At 39.2% G+C, this 18,917-nt stretch overlaps 1 protein-coding gene across 1 annotated transcript in view; it reads right to left on the reverse strand.

Moving 5' to 3' along the window:
• WDR89 (WD repeat domain 89) overlaps nucleotides 1-18,917 on the reverse strand; it is a 432,803-nt gene that overhangs the window by 193,981 nt on the left and 219,905 nt on the right. The window lies entirely within an intron of this gene.

Raw genomic sequence — 18,917 nt, forward strand, 5'->3', positions numbered from 1 at the left:
TGAGCACAAGAATAATATTGGATGTTCACACAAAGGAACATAAACCACTGGTTCTCAAACTCTTTGGTTTCAGGATCCCTTTATTTTCTTAAAAATTATTGAGGACTCCCAAAAGCTTTGTTTATGTAGGTTCTATCCACAGATATTTACCATAGTGGAATTAAAACTGAAAATTTTTTGAACATCTACGTATTAACTTTAAAGTAACAATAATAAGCTTACTACACATTAACGTAAGTAACATTTTTATGTAAAAAAACTATATTTTACAAAAAAATAGTAAGAGAAACTGCTCTGTATTACACATTTACAAATTGCTATAACATCTGGCATATAGAAACGTCTGGATTCTCATAGGTATTTTTTTTTTAAAGATTTTATTTTTTTTTACTTTTTCTCCCCAAAGCCCCCCAGTACATAGTTGTATATTCTTTGTGGTGGGTCCTTCTAGTTGCGGCATGTGGGACGCTGCCTCAGCGTGGCTTAATGAGCAGTGCCATGTCCGCACCCAGGATTCGAACCAACGAAACACCGAGCTGCCTGCAGCGGAGTGCGCAAACTCAACCACTCGGCCACGGGGCCAGCCCCTCTCATAGGTATTTTTATGTTCAATCTGTTGTGATATGTTGTTTTTGTTGATGTATATGAAGAAAATCCAGCCTCATAATGAGACATAGTTGGGAATAAGAGGAATATTTCAATACTCTTTTCAGATCACGTGTGTTCTTTGATACTAAACCAAAACTCAACAAGTGGTAGTGTGTTAAAAGTTGGTTGTAATATAGAATCTGAAACCATATCAGTAAACTTTTCATGAGTTAACTAAAATCCGTTGCTCTATCTTGCACTTTTAATGGATTGTTTACTCATGTATGATATTGTAACATCCTGCATTGATCATTTAGCAGACATTAGTTCACTGAATTATGCAAATCTTCCATGTGGTCTCACATTTTATCATACAATGTATTAATTTCACCAGCATTCTCATCAGAAAAGTATTTAAGTTTTTAGAAGATGACAAGCTCACAGTAGTGGATACAAGTTTTCCCAAAATTCTAACTTTCCCTTAAAATCTCAAATCTCATTTTGGCAACCAATGCTGTTGTTTACTTTCCTTGAAGTGACAGGTTCACTTGGTTCATCTTCCAGAGAAGATATCTGCCAAATGTCCAATTCTAAATAACCACAGTTTGTCTGTCAGTCATTCTTTCAAGTAAAAATGTTTTCCCGTGACAAATGGTCAGCTCTCAACTCAACCACACAAATGCTTTTCCTCAAGACAGCCATCATATTTCCATATGCAAAAGAAGTGCTTTATGCCTACTTCACGTATCATCATACAAATATTAAAATAATTCAAGGATTGAGATTTAGTAAAATTAATAATTTTTACTGCTTTATCAAGGACATTCTTAATTGAAACTAGCATTATTTTTTAACTAAGAATGTGCGGTGGTGAAAATTTCAGTGACTACTGTTATGGTTTGGTGCCACTGCCTTAATTCCCACTATGGTGCCACACTTTTATCTTCCATTGATTTTACATCACCGGTGGAAATGTCAATACAGTGAAAAGAACAAATGACACCTTAATATTATTTGGAAAATAGTTTTTACCTTACCAATTCCTAAAAAGTTCTTGGGGTCCAAAGGCCACACATTGAGAAGCACCATTCTACCAAAAAGATAGACTAAATGTAAACTAGAAAGATAGAGGGCGGGAGGGGAAAGAGAGAGAGAAATCTGATGTTTGGTGAATTCATTTCTAGTGTTCACTATCATTGTTCACCTAAACTTTTTCCATGATAGAACTAAAACAAATAAATCTCAATACATTTTCAATAAGGTAATCACCAACTTTCACTAATAGTCATGAAGTCAGTAACATATTGACTGCTACTGATAACGAAGATTTCTTCCTGAAGCTCAAAAATCAAATTCCTATAGTTTTTAGGAAAGCCTAATTGAAAGAATGGTCTTTATATTAGGTGATTAGTCTGTTAACAGCATTGCATTTCATTTAAGTTTCAAAAATTATTTTGCCCTCTAATATGGTCAATTCATGATGATTTGTGATATGGGGAGTTGCAAATCAATTCAGTTCACTCTATCAGTGAAATGGCAAAAAACAATTGAGTAGCAAAAAGTGATATATAGAAATTGTACTTAGTCCTTCCCCTTCTTAAACCCCTTCATTAACTTTGGATTGCTCTTGGAATAAAATCCAAACACTTTAACATGGCCCGCAAAGCTGCGTATGATCTAGCCTCCACCTACCGCACCAGCCTTGCTCCTTGCGCTCTCTTGGCTCTGGACATCCATCTTCTCAAGGCCTTTATTCTAAGTAAAAGATTAAATTGTCAGACTAAATAAAAATTTCTTGATAGATAAGTGATGATGATGATGCTAGATAGATAGATTTTATATATATTATATATTACATTATATTTGGAGAAAGAGAACCTAACTCTTATTAATTCTTTCCTTCTCTTTAAAAAGTAACATATTTACATTATTTAAAAGCAAAGCAATGCTAAAGTCTTACTCCCACTCTGACCCCATCCACCCTGTTCTACTCTCACCCCCGACAGTAACAATTTATATTAATTTCTTACAGTATTTCATTAGGCAAATACAAGGGAATGCCAAAAAAAATTCTTTTCCCTCCTTTTCTTTAACAAGAAATGTAAGCATACTTACTATACAAACTCTTTTTAATGCTACTTTTTTCACCCAACAATATATCCTGGAGATCTCAGATTATCAGTTCATAAACATCTCCCTCATCCTTTATTACTCGCTGTATGGTAGGCTGTAGAATATTCCATCAGTCTCCTATTGCTTCGTCATCTCCAATCTGCTGCCACCACAAACCGAGCTGTAATGAATAACTGAACACAGACAAGACTGCTTCTTAAAACTAGCCCTTCACCTCTTGATCAGGAGGAAAGTATAAGCACGCTTTTATTCGAACCCCATGACCAACAAATTAATCCCTTTATCTTATAGTCTTTCATCCTAGAACTCCAAGAAGCTTAATTTGAAACTAAATGCCAGAAAGTTTAATTTGTACAAAATTACACAATTGTGCAAACAAGAGAAAGCAACTCTGAGAGACTTAGAAAAGAGAAGAAAGACTGAAGACCAAGCTCAGACATCAAGCAAAGCAGGAACAACCTGGCTAGAGTGACACTAGTCACAGGCCACCACTGGCACCACAGCCACTCGACACTGACCAGCTCTACTTGTGCCTCCTCCACTGGACACTGGATGTGTCCAGTGGAACCCCCATCACTAGATGATGAAAGGATGCATATTCTAGAAACATCACTCTAGATTCTAAAGCCCAAGAAAGGGGTGGGAGATAAGCTCTGTGGATTTTCCCATGCATAGGAAGGGGGTTCAGATGTTGTCAGTCAAAAACCTAACAAATGGGGGCCAGCCCCATGTCCGAGTGGTTAAGTTCATGCACTCCCATTCGGCAGCCCAGGGTTCACTGGTTCAGATCCTAGGCATGAACCTAGCACCGCTCATCAAGCCATGCTGAGGCCACATCCCACAAAGAAGAAGTAGAAGAAACTACAACTAGAATATACAACTATGTACTGTGAGGCTTTGGTGAGGAAAAAAAAAAGAGGAAGATTGGCAACAGACATTAGCTCAGAGCCAATCTTCCTCACAAAAAAACACCCCTAACAAATGTGTGCCGAACACAAATTAGCAGAGCTGAGATTGGAACCCAGGTCATGTGGACATGAGTAAGTTATTCTCCCCTCCACCTTAATAAGTTGTTCCATTGCCTTGAAGACAGCACCTCCACACACTTGCCCCTGGCTAGAATTCAGATCCTGTACCCGCTCCAGCAGCTCTGATGATATCATTAGTGAAAGTCCATATATCCTCCGTTACAGCTGATCAGGAATGGAGAGTGGCCACTCTTTCTCTTTTCTCTATTAAGATTATCTGTTTTCAATTAATTTTACACTGTAAGAATCTAAAGGCGCCAGAGTTTGTAGGGAGCCCTGGCTGATAAAATGTCAAATAAATCAGCTCTCAACTTCTTTCTCATTAAGTTGTAGCAACTCAGCGCTAAGAGGGACTCTGCCAAGGCTTTAGGCCAGTCTTTCTTTTCTTTTTTTTTGGCCCAATTTTTTTCATTATGGTAAAAAACACAGAAGATAAAATTTACCATCTTAACTATTTTTTTAAAGATTTTATTTTTTTCCTTTTTCTCCCCAAAGCCCCCCGGTACATAGTTGTATATTCTTCATTGTGGGTCCTTCTAGTTGTGGCATGCGGGACGCTGCCTCAGCGTGGCTTGATGAGCAGTGCCATGTCCACGCCAAGGATTCGAACCAACGAAACACTGGGCCTCCTGCAACAGAGCACGCGAACTTAACCACTCGGCCACGGGGCCAGCCCCTCATCTTAACTATTTTTAAGCATACAGTTCTGTAGTATTAAGTAAATTCATAATGTTGCACAAACCTCATCACCATTCTGTATCCATAACTGTTTTCATCTTGTAAAACTGAAACTCTATATCCATCAAACCATAACTCCCTTTGCCTCCTTTCACAGCCCCGGCAACCACCATTACAGTTTCTCTCTCCATGATTTTGACTAGTCTAACTACCTCATCTAAGTGGAATCATACGGTATTCATCTTTTTGTGAATGGCTTATTTCACTTAGCATAACGTCCTTGAAGTTCATCTATATTGTAGCATGCGTCAGAATGTCCTTCCTTTTTGAGGCTGAATACTGTTCCACTGTATGTATAGACCACATTTTGCTCATCCATTCATCTGTCAATGGACACTTGGGTTGCTTCCACATTTTAGGCATTGTGACTAACGCTGCTATGAACATGGGCATACAAATATGTCTTTGAGACCCTGCTTTCAATTCTTTTGAGTATATACCCAGAAGTGGAATTGCTGGATCATATGGTAATATTTGCAATATTTTGAGGAACCACTATACTAGTTTCCACAGTGTAGGCCAGTGTTTCTTAACACAAATACACCCAGAATGAGCCTGGGTACCTCTTTTCTGACCTGCAGTATTGCCTAGGACAAGACAATCTGTGCAAATCTCCTTATGCTTGGGGAGTCCTGGACTTACCTTCAGCCTTCTCAACCTGAGAACCACAGAGGGCAAGCTCTTGATCATGAAGTGGATTATGTCCCTTCTGTGTTGTATATACACACATGCAGTCTCTCTCCTTCCCAACTGGTGTACCCTTATCCTCTAGGAAAACCCACCCCTCATCACGTGAAAAATGAGGCTGAGGCTTCGGTCCGTATTTGTTTCTGGCAAAGTCTAGCCACATGTTAACAGACATTTTCCTTTCCACACATCTTTGAGGGCTCCAAAGGGGAGAAGGGTGTATTCCAACCCTCTGAGTGAGAGGAAAATGGTAGTTTCCAATCCCAGTTCAGTCTTTCCACTGGCAATGGCTGTGATCGTTTTCCTCAAAAATCATCTAAGCACAAAAAACTCTCGCCCCAGTAAGTGTTCATTTTCCACCCAGACAGCATGGACCGGTCTCACACAAGAGACGTACAGCCTTTCATCCTCCCTCAGCCAACTGTCTGGTGTTATTGGATCAAGGAGACCTCCATCCCCTGTCTTAATCTCCTTTGATTTCAAAGGCCTTTCAATAGCCATTCTGGATCCATGACACCAGCTCCAAATAACCCTCTGGTCCCCAATTCTCTCTCTTGAAGGGAACCCAGATTATCTCATGATACCAAAAGATACTGCAAATAGTAACATCTCACATCCCTGCTGCATTTCCTATGCATTGGTTTCCTAGGGCTGCTATAATGAATTACCAGAAACCAATAATTCCTTCTTTCACAGTTCTGGAGCCCAGAAGTCCAAAATCAAGGTGTTGGCAGAATTAGTCCCTTGTGGAGGCTCTGAGAGAGAATCCATTCCATGCCCGTCTCCTAGATTCTGGTGGCTGCCAGCAATCCATGGTGTTCCTTGGCTTGGAGCTACATAACGCCAACCTTCATCTCTATCTTCACATCACCTTCTCTATGAGTCTGTGTCTTTGTGTCTGTGTCTCGTCTCCTTCCACCTTTCTCTTCTAAGGGCATCTGACAATGGTTTTAGAACCCACCTTAAATCCAGGATGTCTCATCTCAAGGTCTTTAATTTAACTACACCAGCAAAGACCTATTCCAAATAAGGTCACATTCACAGATTCTGGGGGACATATCTTTTGGGAGGCCGTCATTCCGCTCACTATACCCAAGGAAAAGAAAAGAGAGAAGAGCCCACCTGCTCTTGAGAAGAGGTGGGTAGGGATAAAGAAACAGTGTGCTGGCCTCTGCTAAGCCAGCCTATCTTTTGCCTCTGGACAAGTTACACCCCAGGCTTGATGATCAAAAATAATGTGATATAACTTGAGCTGAAGAGGAACCTTCTCCAAAATAGCTAATAAAACAAGAATTACCTTTCTAAGTCCTTTTTCTTAAAGAATTGACATTTTCTACTCAGCAAGAGACTCTAAGACTTCCAGTTTCTCACATCAGCTGAAATTATTGTTACCCAAAGAACCTTGTCCCGGGGAACACTACTTTCTATCCACCCAAAACATGGAAAACAGATAAGAAGTTTTAATTAAAGTTGATGAGAAAGTTGGACAAAGGCTCTTGGGGGTAATTGCAAGGCAGGGCCACCCATGATTGAAAGAACTTTCCTAATAGAGAAGAAGTGAAAATAAATCTTTCAAAAGAGAAAGAGAACCTGTCTACTTGACAGTGGAGAACAGGATCCTGGCTAGAACTGAGGAATATATTGACCTAGATGAAATGGAAACACCTATAAGGATGATGCTGCACATGCAGTAGCAATTTCCCATGCAGAAGAATGATTCACTCGGTCAACCGAGATGCAAGGACAACAAGATGTAAGAACAAGCCTGTGGCATTCGTGAGATCATGCTGAATTAAGCTCATGTGACACATACCAAGTTAGACAGGCATGATCCTTAGGGCACTCAAATGTCTATAGATTTGCCATTCTGGTATTTGCTATAGAGTAACATTCCAGAGTTGCAGGAATCAAGCATGAATGCCAAGCAGCACTCAAGCTATGGGAGCCCCCAGATGGAACCCCAAGACTCACCTTCAGGGTGTAACCCCAGAAGTGAACACAGTCATGGAATCTCACTGCCAACTTGGCTTGTTGGAAGCAGAACAGGGTTGCCAGGAGGGCTTTCTAGCCTGAAGCTTGTTTGTCATGTGTCAGGATGCTTGGGTACGCTAGCTGCCACCCCAGGGGACAGCCATCATGGGAACTGCTCATCCTGCTCAAAGGTCAGACTGCTGTAGGAAACATATGGGCAGTGGCCCAACAGTCTGCTGGGGAATCCACGTTTTCAGAGGGGTTTCAGATCACAAAGCGCAGCCCCATCACCAAATGTTCCATCCCTAATGCTCTTCTAAGCCATCCTCACCCAGTTGTGTCCTCCTTGATGCTGATATTTCCCAAAAACCCAGAGCATAGAATCCACACCCAGTGGCTTAGCTTCAAGGAAACTTGCCCTACTCACTCAGCAGAGAGAAACTGAACCCCACACACATGTAAATGTGCAGAGCAAAGAAATCTGTCCGTGATGATGGAATAACAGAGTCAGAACAACAGTATCGACCTTGCCTAAAAGGTAACTGCCATCAAATAGTTTTTCTTATGCCTATCATGCTGCTGGGAGTGTGCTTAGCTTTCACTGAACACTTAGGGAGCCAAAGTGGTGGGAGGCACACACACAATCTGTCAATACAGATTTTGGTATATGGAAGTGGGTGCTACTGTAGCAAATACCCAAAAATATCAGAGTGGCTTTGGAACTGTGTGGAGACTGGACAAATTTTGAGGAGCATGATAGAGAGAAAACCTAAAATGGCTCCAACAGATTGTTAGTAGAAGAGATTTTGAGGACACTGCTGGTGAAGCCTCAGAAGGAAGCGAAGAACATGTTGGAAACCAGGGAGAAAAGGAGATGCTTGCTGTGCAGTGGCAGAAAGCTTAGCAAAGTTGTCTCCTGCAGTTATGTGGAAAGCAGAACATGAAAGGAGTGACCTTGGTTATTTAGCTAAGGAAATTTCCAAGCAAAATGAGGAAGGCACCACTTGGTTTCTTCTTGCTACTTATAGTAAAATGCACAAGGAGACAGAAAAATCGAGGGAAAACTCTAAACAGAAAACCAGGACTTAATGATTTTGAAAATTATTAGATTTCCCAGATGGCAAAATACACTAAAATTAAGAAATGGCTTCCTCACAGTCAGGAAAATGTGGCATGGAGAAAAAGCCAAGATTGTGGCTATACAACCTTTTGTTAAAATCTCAAGAGAGATGAGAGGAGCAGAGCAGTATTCAGTCCCATAAAGGATCCTCTCAAGGCAGTAATGTCGTGTCTCACAGGTCTTAATCAAAGCAAAGGGCAGGGCCAGTGGGAAGCTTAGGAGCCTTGTCACTCAGCCATCTCAGCAGAAAAAGAAGAATCATTCAGAGGATGGAACCAAGAACCCAAAGGACAGAGCCAAGGAGAATTATTCCCAGCACTCATTTATACCTCCCATTTCCCCCTTTTTGAACTGAAATGTCTATAGCTATTATTCTATCCTACCTCACAATTGCACGTTGCAGGGGCAAGGGATGGATAACTTGTCTCTCTAGTTTTAAAAATCGATAAATATAGAGGAATTTCACCCAAAGAGTACACTTTCTGATTTATATGAGGTTCTGGACTTTGAACAGATGCTGTAACAGGATGAGATCCTTGGCTCCTTTTGGAAGGAGATGAATGTATTTGGTGTGTGTGAGGAACGTGTGGGAGGGGGTGAATCATTGGGACCTAGAAAGTGGACAATGGTGAGCAGATTCTAACATGGCCCCCAGAGATCCATGTTTCCTGGTATTCACACCCCGTGCTGTCATCTCCTCCCCCAGGGTGCAGCCTGGATCCGTGACTAGCTTTAGACTAGAATAAGGCAAAAGTAATGAGATGTCACTTCTGTGATGACATTACATACGATGATAATGTCCATCTTGCTAGCAGACTCTCTCCCTTGCTTCTTTGTTGTAGCAAGCGGCCATGTTGGGGAGGTCCACGTAGCAAGGAACTAAGGATATCTTCCCGCCAACAATCAACCAGAAACTGAGGACAGCACCCAGCTGGCGGCCAGCCAGAAACTGAGGTCCTCCGTCTTACAATTGCAAGGAACTGGGTTCTACCAGCACCCACGTGAGCTTGGAAGTAGATTGTTCCCTGATCAGTCCTTGAGATCAGACCACAACCCTGGCCTGCACCCTGAGGATAGCCTCAGAAGAGACCTTGAACAGAGGACCCAGCTACGCCCAGACTCCTAATCCACAGAAACCGTGAGATAATAAATGTGTTTTAAGTTGCTAAATTCGTGGTAAATTGTTATGCAGCAATGGATAACTAATAGAGATTTTAATAACCTAGCCTGGGCTTTCCAGGAGTCTCCATGTTGAGCATGGCACTCAGACTTCTGTGCTCAAGGCCCTGTGGGGCTTCCAAAGAAGGAAATGGGCTCACTCCCTGCAGGTACCTTAGCCTAGTGATGTGTTTATTATGCATATTATTCACTCATTCATTTACTCATTTATTCAGTACATACTTAACTGAGCATCAACTATGTGCCAAGCACTTATTCTAGGGGCTGATTTATAGCCATTAGTGAGACAGATAAAGTCTTTGCCCTTACAGAATTGACATTCTAGAAAGTGGAGATAGTCAAGAGGCAACTTAAAAAATAAACAAATAAATGAAAGGTAGTTTCAAGCTCTGGTAAGCTATTCAGTGAATAAATAGGATGATAAGATGGGAGTGATTCAGAAGAAGGGATTCTTCTATTTAGGTAGGACCAGTCAGGGAAGTCCACTGAAGAGGTGACATCCAAGTAGAGAACCGAAAGGTGAGAAGCAGCCAACAATACAAAGTTCCTAGGGCAGTGGAAACAGCAAGTACAAAGGCCCCGAGGCATGGCCAAGGAACAGGATGGCAGCTGGTGGAGTTATGATCACTGAGTAAAGGAGGGGAGCAGCAGGAGAGAAGGTCTGAGAGTTGGGTAATGCCAGATAACTTGGTGCCTTGTAGACCATGGTTGGGAGTCTAGTTTTTATTCCTAGTGTATCCAGTAGTCACAGAAAGGCTTTTGGAAGAGAAGTGACGTGATCTGATATTCAAAGCCACCCACTGCCTCTCCTTCAGGCTTCCTTTCACTTATCTGAATCAGTGGTGAGTCATGGACTGAAAACAAACCATGAGTTTCCCGGAAAAACCGTGGCAGGGTCTTTGTATTTATTTCCTTACTTGCTCATAGTCCTATTTCTTTTATAGCCTGCACCTGAAGACTTTTACTTTCTTCCCAGAAAGTAGGTTGCTTGGTGCAACCAGGAAGCTGGCAGGACGGTGGATGCTGTGGGCATCCCCACATGGGGTCAGGCCTCAGGCAACCCAGATTGGTCCTTCCAGGAGTGGAAACAATTCCAGGGAGATTTGCAGCCACACCTGGCCATCAGGTGTACACCGGAACATCAAGCCACTTGTCACTAGGTAGTGACAGAGCAGACTACAGCCTCTCCCACTGTTTCTACTTCTCACTCTGGTTTCTTGTTTTTATTTTTAAAAAGAAATCAGTAAACACTCAGTGAGCTGTTCACGTATGACGTGTACACTTCTCTGCAAGAGTATTATATTTCCATAAACAGCAAAAGGAAAGGATACATGCGATTTCATAATGAAAATAAAGCCTGAAAAATTGATGTGCTTTTTATTCAGGAGATTTTTAAACGATTCTCCCCAGCGCTTCTCTTTCCTCTTCCACTGTTGTAATCTAGCTAAACTGTGCATGCAGCGTTGTATGAATCTTCAGAGCTTTCTCTCTGTGATAATTCATCATCAAATTCCGAATAAGAAGAGCACAGGTCTACACCCGCACAAGAATACCTTGTGACCTGGGCCCTCAGGTTTTCATAGTCTGCAGAAACAACAGTGAAGGCTTGTCTCCCTGTCCTGACTGCTCCTCTCAGACCCTTCCTGGTTCACTGGACCTCCTGCAGCCGGCAGTGGGCTTTCTAAAGACACAGTGCTGCTCCAGAGTTCTAACAAGGAAGTCGGCCTGCCTTTGAGATTCCACAAGCTTGGTTCGTTTAATCACACTCATTTGACACCTCAGATTGCTCATAATGTGAATCCACCATTGTCTGAGACACTCCAGGTGCTGGAGAGCACTGGGGAACAGTGATAATGTCCTTTTTGTGTCCGTGAAATAGCCTGTAAACGCCTAATTGACACCATCTGATGTTCACATTTCCTCATTCAAGCAAACTAGAACACTATTTGCGCCAGGTTTCTTTCTAATCTGGGATACAATAAACAGGGGCACAGGTCCATTCCTTGACCCCTGCATCCTCAAAATCTCAAAAACATAGTTATTTATTTGGGGGGCCGTCAGCTTGACCTGTTACTTCCTAATGCTTGAACTGGATCTGCTTTATCCTTATATTTGTAACCACTCAGGGCTCAAAGAAAACCTCTTTTATGCCAACAGGCATGTCTCAATCTGCTGCTGAGATCAGCTAAGGTCTGTTCCACTGAGCTTTGGAAAAAGAATGCACACTATGATTTGACCTATTTCTCAGGCACTGAGACCTTGGTAAAAGATAGTTATGCCTCCTTTGCATGATCACTCCCTTCTCTCCCCTTTTGACTACTTTTAGCTAATTTTAGCTCCATGAGCTGTCAGTTGTTGCTACCACATTTCCCATTACTTATGCTGTTATCTGTTGATTTAGCAACTCTACAGACACTGTCGATTAAGGATTTAGCTTAATTTTGCACAAACTATGGCTCCCCTCTCCCATCCTACTAACATAGTTCTATCATCATTTTAATTAAATCCATAATCAGAGATTGTGTTAATACGACTGTGTGGATATTCTCTGCAAACTAATTATATACAGGGCCATCACGTGCCCCCTGATGTCATGCACTGAGAGAGAAGGATCATCTCTGAAGCACCCTTCCAAATGATGCCTAACGTCAGTTTAATCATGAGAAAATATCAGAAAACCCAAATTAAGGGACATTCTAAAAAATAACTGACCAATGCTATTCAAAAGTGTCAGTCAAGAAAGATAAGGAAAGATTGAGGAACTATTACATACTGGAAAAGACTAAGAAGACGTAACAAGTAAATATAATATGGAGACCTGGATTAGATGCTGGAAGAGAAAAAGGACATTGATGGAAAAACTGATGAAATCTGAATAAATTCTTTATTTTCGTTGATAGTAGTGTATCCAAGATAATATAGCAAGGATAAACGTTCCATGGTTACAGAAGATGTTAACATAAAGAGAAACTGGGAGAAGGGTACCTGGGAATACGTGGTACTATTTTTCAACTCTTGTATAAGTCTAAAATAATCTCAAAATAAAAATTTTAAAAAGCAAATAAATAAAATTGGACAAAAATACGTCATTTAAAAAATAAGCTAAAAAATTACACATAATATTACAAGTGGCAAAATTCACGACAATGATATGTAAATGACTGATGTGTGGGAAACTAAGCTTGACTTAGCACAATGCCTGATACGTAGAATAAACTTGTATTGGGGTTGGGGGGAGAGAATCGCGGGTCTCCACAAGATAGCCCTCAGGGAAGATGTGCTTTCAGAATAGCTGATTGAACAGGGTGACGTCAGCGACATGGCAGAGTATCTGATTAAAATCCTACTAGACCTCCTCCTGCATATAAAAATGATGAAATCCAGAAAAAATACAGAGAAAGTGAGAGAGAGAGAAAGGAAGGACGGAAAGAAGAGAGGAAGGAAGGAAGGAAGACAACTGGGAAGTACCAAAAGGCGTTTTCCAGAGGGAAGTCAATCCTTGGGGGAAAAATGACACAGAAAGTTTACGAGCTTTAGGCCAAAGGTTAACACTATGTGAAGCAGGAGAACACAAATAGAAAGATTGTCTTTCTGGACTGAAAAACCAGAGGATAGAGTTGAGGGCAACCACAGTCAATGGAAAGTGAACGAGTATCACAGAGAGGAGAGAACCAGAGAGGAGGAACCCAAATCTTGTGTATAACTCAGCCCAAATCTATGACCCTCACATGCGTGGAACAAACTCCTTGGAAGAATAAAAGAATTGGCCTGAGATTTGAATTATTACCAAGAGAAGGAGTTTGAAGTTTGAATCCCTCCAAGTTATTTTTTGCTAAAACAGAATAATTAATACTCTTTAGAGGAATGTTACATAATCCAGAGTTCCCATAATATAACATTCCAAATATCCAGGACAAAAATCCAAATGTACTCAAGGTAGGATAAAAACAGAAAGATGTAGGACCGTCCCCGTGGCCAAGTGGTTAAGTTTGTATGCTCTGCTTTGACAGCCCAGGGTTTCACCGGTTCAGATCCCAGGTGCAGACATGGCACTGCTCATCAGGCCATGTTGAGGTGGTATCCCACATAGCACAACTAGAGGCACTCACAACTAGAATATACAGCTATGTACTGGGGGGCTTTGCGTAGAAGCAGAAGAAAAAAGAAAAATAAGGTTGGCAACAGATGTTGGATGAGGTGCCAATCTTTTAAAAAAAAAAAAAGAAAGAAAGATGTGACAAGTTCTCAAGAAAAAGACCATTAAAACAGACAGATTCTGGGATGACTCAGATGTTGGAATTTGCAAACAAAAATTTTATGAAAGCTACTATAATTATGTTCAATGATATTAAGAAAAACATACTCATAATGAATAAAGAGATAGGAAATCTTAACAGAGAAGGAGAAACTATAAAATGAACCAAGTGGAAGTTCTAAAACCAAAAAATGCAAGAGAAACATATTTACTGTACAGGCATAACAGTTAATACATGTGATAGAGGAAAGAGCCAGTGAACTTGAAGGTAGATCGAGAAAAGTTATCCAATTTAAAGAATATTTAAAAAATACTTTTAAAAAATATTAGAAAATGAACAGCACGTCCACTAGGATGACTATAATAAAAAAAATAGCAGAAAATAACAAGTGTTAGTAAGGTTGTGGAAAAATTGGAACCCTTGTACATTTGCTAGCAGGAATGTAAAATAGTGCAGCTGCTGTGGGAAACAGTTTTACAGTGCCTCAAAATTTTAAACATAGCATTACCATATGACCCAGCAATTCCACTCCTACCTATATAACAAAATAATTGAAAATAGGTATTTAAACAAAAACTTACAATGAATGTTCATTCCAGCACTGTTCACAATAGCCATAGGTGAAAACAACCTAAATGTCCATCAACTGATGAGTGGATAAATAAAATGTGGTATATCATACAATGGAATATTATTCAGCCATAAAAAGAAAAGAAGTATTGATATATGCTACAACATGAATGAACTTCAAAAGCGTTATGCTAAGTGAAAGAAGCCAGACACAAAAGGTTACATATCCAGAATAGGCAAATCCATGAAGACAGAAAGCTGGTTAGTGGTTACCAGGGGTTGGGGAGGGAGGAATGGGGAGTGACTGTTTAATGAGCATGGCGTTTCCTTTTGGGGTGATGAAAATATTTTCGAACTATATATAAATGACAGCTGTACAATATTGTGAATATACTAAACGTCACTCAATTGTATACTTTAAAATGGCTAATTTTATGTGAATTTTTCTCAATAAAAAGATAATTTTTTTAAAAAAATGAACAATACCTCGGTGATCTATGATGCAATAACCAAGGTTTAAGTACATGTAATTAGTGTTACAGAAGAAGACAATAGAGACAATCAGGCAGGAAAACATATCTGGAGGAAGAATGACCAGAAATTTACCAAATCTGGTGATAGATATAAATTTAGAGATTTAAAAAGCCCAATGAGCTCCAAGCATGATAAATACGAAGAAAACCATTAGGCACATCAGAAGCAAACTGAAAACACAAAAGCTAAGGAAAATATTGAAAATAGCCAGAGGGAAATGTCACATTATATTCAGGGGAATATCAAGTTGAAAAGCCTCTGTATTGTCGGCAGAAAATATATATACAATGATATAAATATAGGAGAATACAAATAATGATCTATATATATAGTTTATGTTATATATTTTCCTATAGTTATATATCATTTATCTCAGAAACTCAATGTAATTCACCATGTTAACAGAATAAAGGCAAATAATTATATGATCATTTCAAAAGATGCCAAAAAAATATGACAAACGTCAGCACTCATTCATGATAAAAAAAACTCTCAGCAAAGTAGAAATAGAAGGGAAATTCCTCAACCTGATAAGGGGCATCTACAAAAAACCTACAACTAACATCATATTTAATGGAGAAATAATGAACACTTTCCTTCTAAGATCAGGAAAAGGCAAGGATGCCCACTCTCACCACTTCTGTTCAGTATTATACTAGAAGTCTTAACCATTGCTATGAGGAAATAAAAAGACATTTAGACATCAGAAATAAAGAAGTAAAACTGTTTCTATTTGCAGATAACATGATTGTTTATGTAGAGAATTCTAAAGAATCTATAAAACAACTAATTGAACTAAGTGCTTTTGGCAAGGTTAAGGATGCCACAAAAACCAATTGTTTTTATATACTAATAGCAAACAATTGAAAAAGGAAATTAAAAAACAATTCTATTTATAATAGCTTCAAAAAACATAAAATACTTAGTAACTTAACAAAAGATGTACAAGACCTCTACACTGAAAATTATAAAATATTGCTGAGAGAAATTAAAGACTCAATAAGAACTATACCATGTTCATGGACTATGTCTCAATATTACGAAGATGCCAATTCTTCCCAAAATTATCTGTAGACTCAATGCAATGCCAATCATAATCCCACCAGGGTTATTTTTTCTTTCATAGAAATTGACAGGCTTCTTCTAAATTTTATGTGAAAATACAAAAGACCTATAACATTGCAGAGAAATCTTGAAAAAGAAATAAAAAATTGAAGGATTTAACTTAATTCAAGACTATTTTAAAGCTACAGTAATAATGGCAGTGTGGTCTGACCTAATGATCAACAAGTCAACATTTGAAGCAGAATAGCCCGCATTTAGATCCACATTTTTAAAGTAGCTTTATTTTATTTATTTATTTATCTTGGTGAGGAATATTGTCCTTGAGCTAACATCCGTTACCAATCCTCCTCTTTTTGCTTGAGGAAGATTGTCACTGCGCTAACATTTGTGCCAATATTCCTCTATTTTGTATGTGGGATGCTGCCACAGCACGGCTTGATGAGCATGTATGTCCAGGCCCAGGATCCAAACCCGTGAACCCTGGGCCACCAAAGTGGAGCACATGATCTTAACCACTATGCCACGGCACCAGCCCCAGAGGGTAACTTTATCTTTGACAAAAACACCAAAGCAATTCTTTGGGGAGATTTTTCAAAAATTGGTCCTGCAATAACTTGATATCCCTACAGGGAAAAAATGAATCTAAATTTCCATCTTACAACCTACACACACACACAAAATAATCCAAAGTGAATCATTGACCTAAACACAAAAGCAAAAATGCAGGAAACCATAAGAGAGTATACTTCAGCCTGGGGGGCAGGGGCGTAAGAGGTAGCAAGGAGAGAGAAAGATTTCTCAGGTCACCAAAAAAATAATCGTAAAAGAAAAAAATGTTAAAGTAGATTTTATTCTGCTTATCAGACAGGGAGAACATACTCACAAAACATATATCTGACAAAAAACTATTATCCAGGATAAACAAAGAGCCCCTACAATTCAATAATAAAAAGGCCAACAACACTATAAAGCAAAATGGGCAAATGATTTGAACAGATATCACAAAAGAACATACACAAATCATCAAAAACATATGAAAAAGTGTTCAATATAGTTAATCATCAGGAGAATACAACTTAAAACCACAATACAATACCACTATATACAATCATCAGAATGGCTAAAATTATAAAGAATGACACCACTAAAAATTGGCAAGAATGTGCAGCAACTGGAATTCACATGCATTGTTGGTAAGAGTGTGAAAAGCTATATCCACTGTGGAAAATGGTTCGGTAGTCTTTTTTTTATTACTATGGCAAAACACACATAACATTAAATTTACCATCTTAACCATTTTTAAGTGTACAGGTCAGTGGTATTAAATACATTCTCACCGTTGAGCAACCATCACCACGATCCATCCTCATAACTCTTTTCATCTTATAATACTGAAACTATATACCTATTAAACAATAACTCCCCATTCTCTTCTCTCCTCAGCCCCTGGCAGCCACCATTACACTTTCTGACACTATAATTCTGACTACTTTAAGTACCTCATCTAAGTGGCATTATGCAGTATTTGTCTGTTACTGGCTTATTTCACTTAACATAATGTCCTCAAGGTCCATCCATGTTGTGGCATATTTCAGAATTTCCTGCCTTTTTGAAGCTGAATAATATTCCATTGTATGTATATACCATGGTTTACTTATCCATTCATTGGTCTATGGACACTTGGGTCACTTCCACATTTCAGCTGTTATAAATAACGATGCTACGAATATAGGAGTACAAATATCTCTTTGAGATCCTGCTTTCACTTATTTTGGGTATACACCCAGAAGTGGAATTGTCAGATCATATGGTAACTCTATTTTTAATTTTTTGTGGAACTACCGTACTGTTTTCCACAGCTGTGCCATTTTACATTCCTACCAACAGTGCACAGGAGATCCAGTTTCTCCACGTACTCGTCAACACTTGTTGCTTTCTGGTTTTTTGACAGTAGCCATTCGAATGGGTGTGAGGGAGTAACCCACTGAAGTTTTGATTTGCATTTTCCTAATGATTAGTGATGTTGAGCATCTTTTCATGTGCTTACCGGCCTTTCATACATCTTCTTTGGAGAAATGTCTATCCAACTCCTTTGTCCAGTTTTGAATTGGGTTGTTTGGTTGTTTTTGTTGTTGAGTTTTAGAAGTTGTCTATATATTCTGGTTATTAGCCCTTTATTAGATATACAATGTGAAAATATTTTCTCCCATTCTGCGGGTTGCTTTTTTACTCTGTGGATAATGTCTTTGGATTCACAAAGTTCTTAAATTTTCATGAAGTTCAATTTGTCTATTTTTTCTTTTGTTACCTGTGACTTTGATGTCATAGCCAACAAACCATTGCCAAATCTAAAGTTCTGAACCTTTTGTCATATGTTTCCTTCTCAGTTTTATTGGTTTAAGTCTTACATTTAGGTCCTTGATCCATTTTGAGTTCATTTTTGTATACGGTGTTAGGTAAGGGTACAAATTCATTCTTTGGCATGCGGCTATCCAGTTTTTCCAACACCATTTGTTGAAAAGATTGTCCTCTCCCCATCAAATGGTCTCAGCACACTTGTCAAAAATCATTTGAACATATATGTGAGAGTTTATTTCTGGGCTCTGTATTCTATGCCATTGGTCTATATATCTGTCCTTATGCCAATACCACCACACTGGTTTGATTACTGTAGCTTTTTAGTAAGCTTTGAAATCAGGAAGTGTGAGTCCTCCAGTTTTACTCTTATTTTTCAAGATTGAAAAATATTTGGGGTGTTTTGAGATTGCATGTGAATTTTAGGACAGGTTTTTCTACTTCTGCAAAAACTTTATTGGGATTTTCATAGTTATTGCACTGAATTTGTAGATTGCTTTGGGCAGTATTGACATTTTAACAATACTAAGTCTTCCAATCCCTGAACATGGAATGTGTTTCCACTTATCTATGTCTTCTTTTTTTATGTGTGAGGAAGATAGGGCCTGAGCTAACATCTATTGCCAATCTTCTTCTTTTTGCTTGAGGAAGATTGTCACTGAGCTAACATCTGTGCCAATCTTCCTCTGTTTT

The sequence above is a fragment of the Equus caballus genome, chromosome 24 (genome assembly GCF_041296265.1).
Source record: "Equus caballus isolate H_3958 breed thoroughbred chromosome 24, TB-T2T, whole genome shotgun sequence".
In the NCBI taxonomy this organism is placed as follows: Eukaryota; Metazoa; Chordata; class Mammalia; order Perissodactyla; family Equidae; genus Equus; species Equus caballus.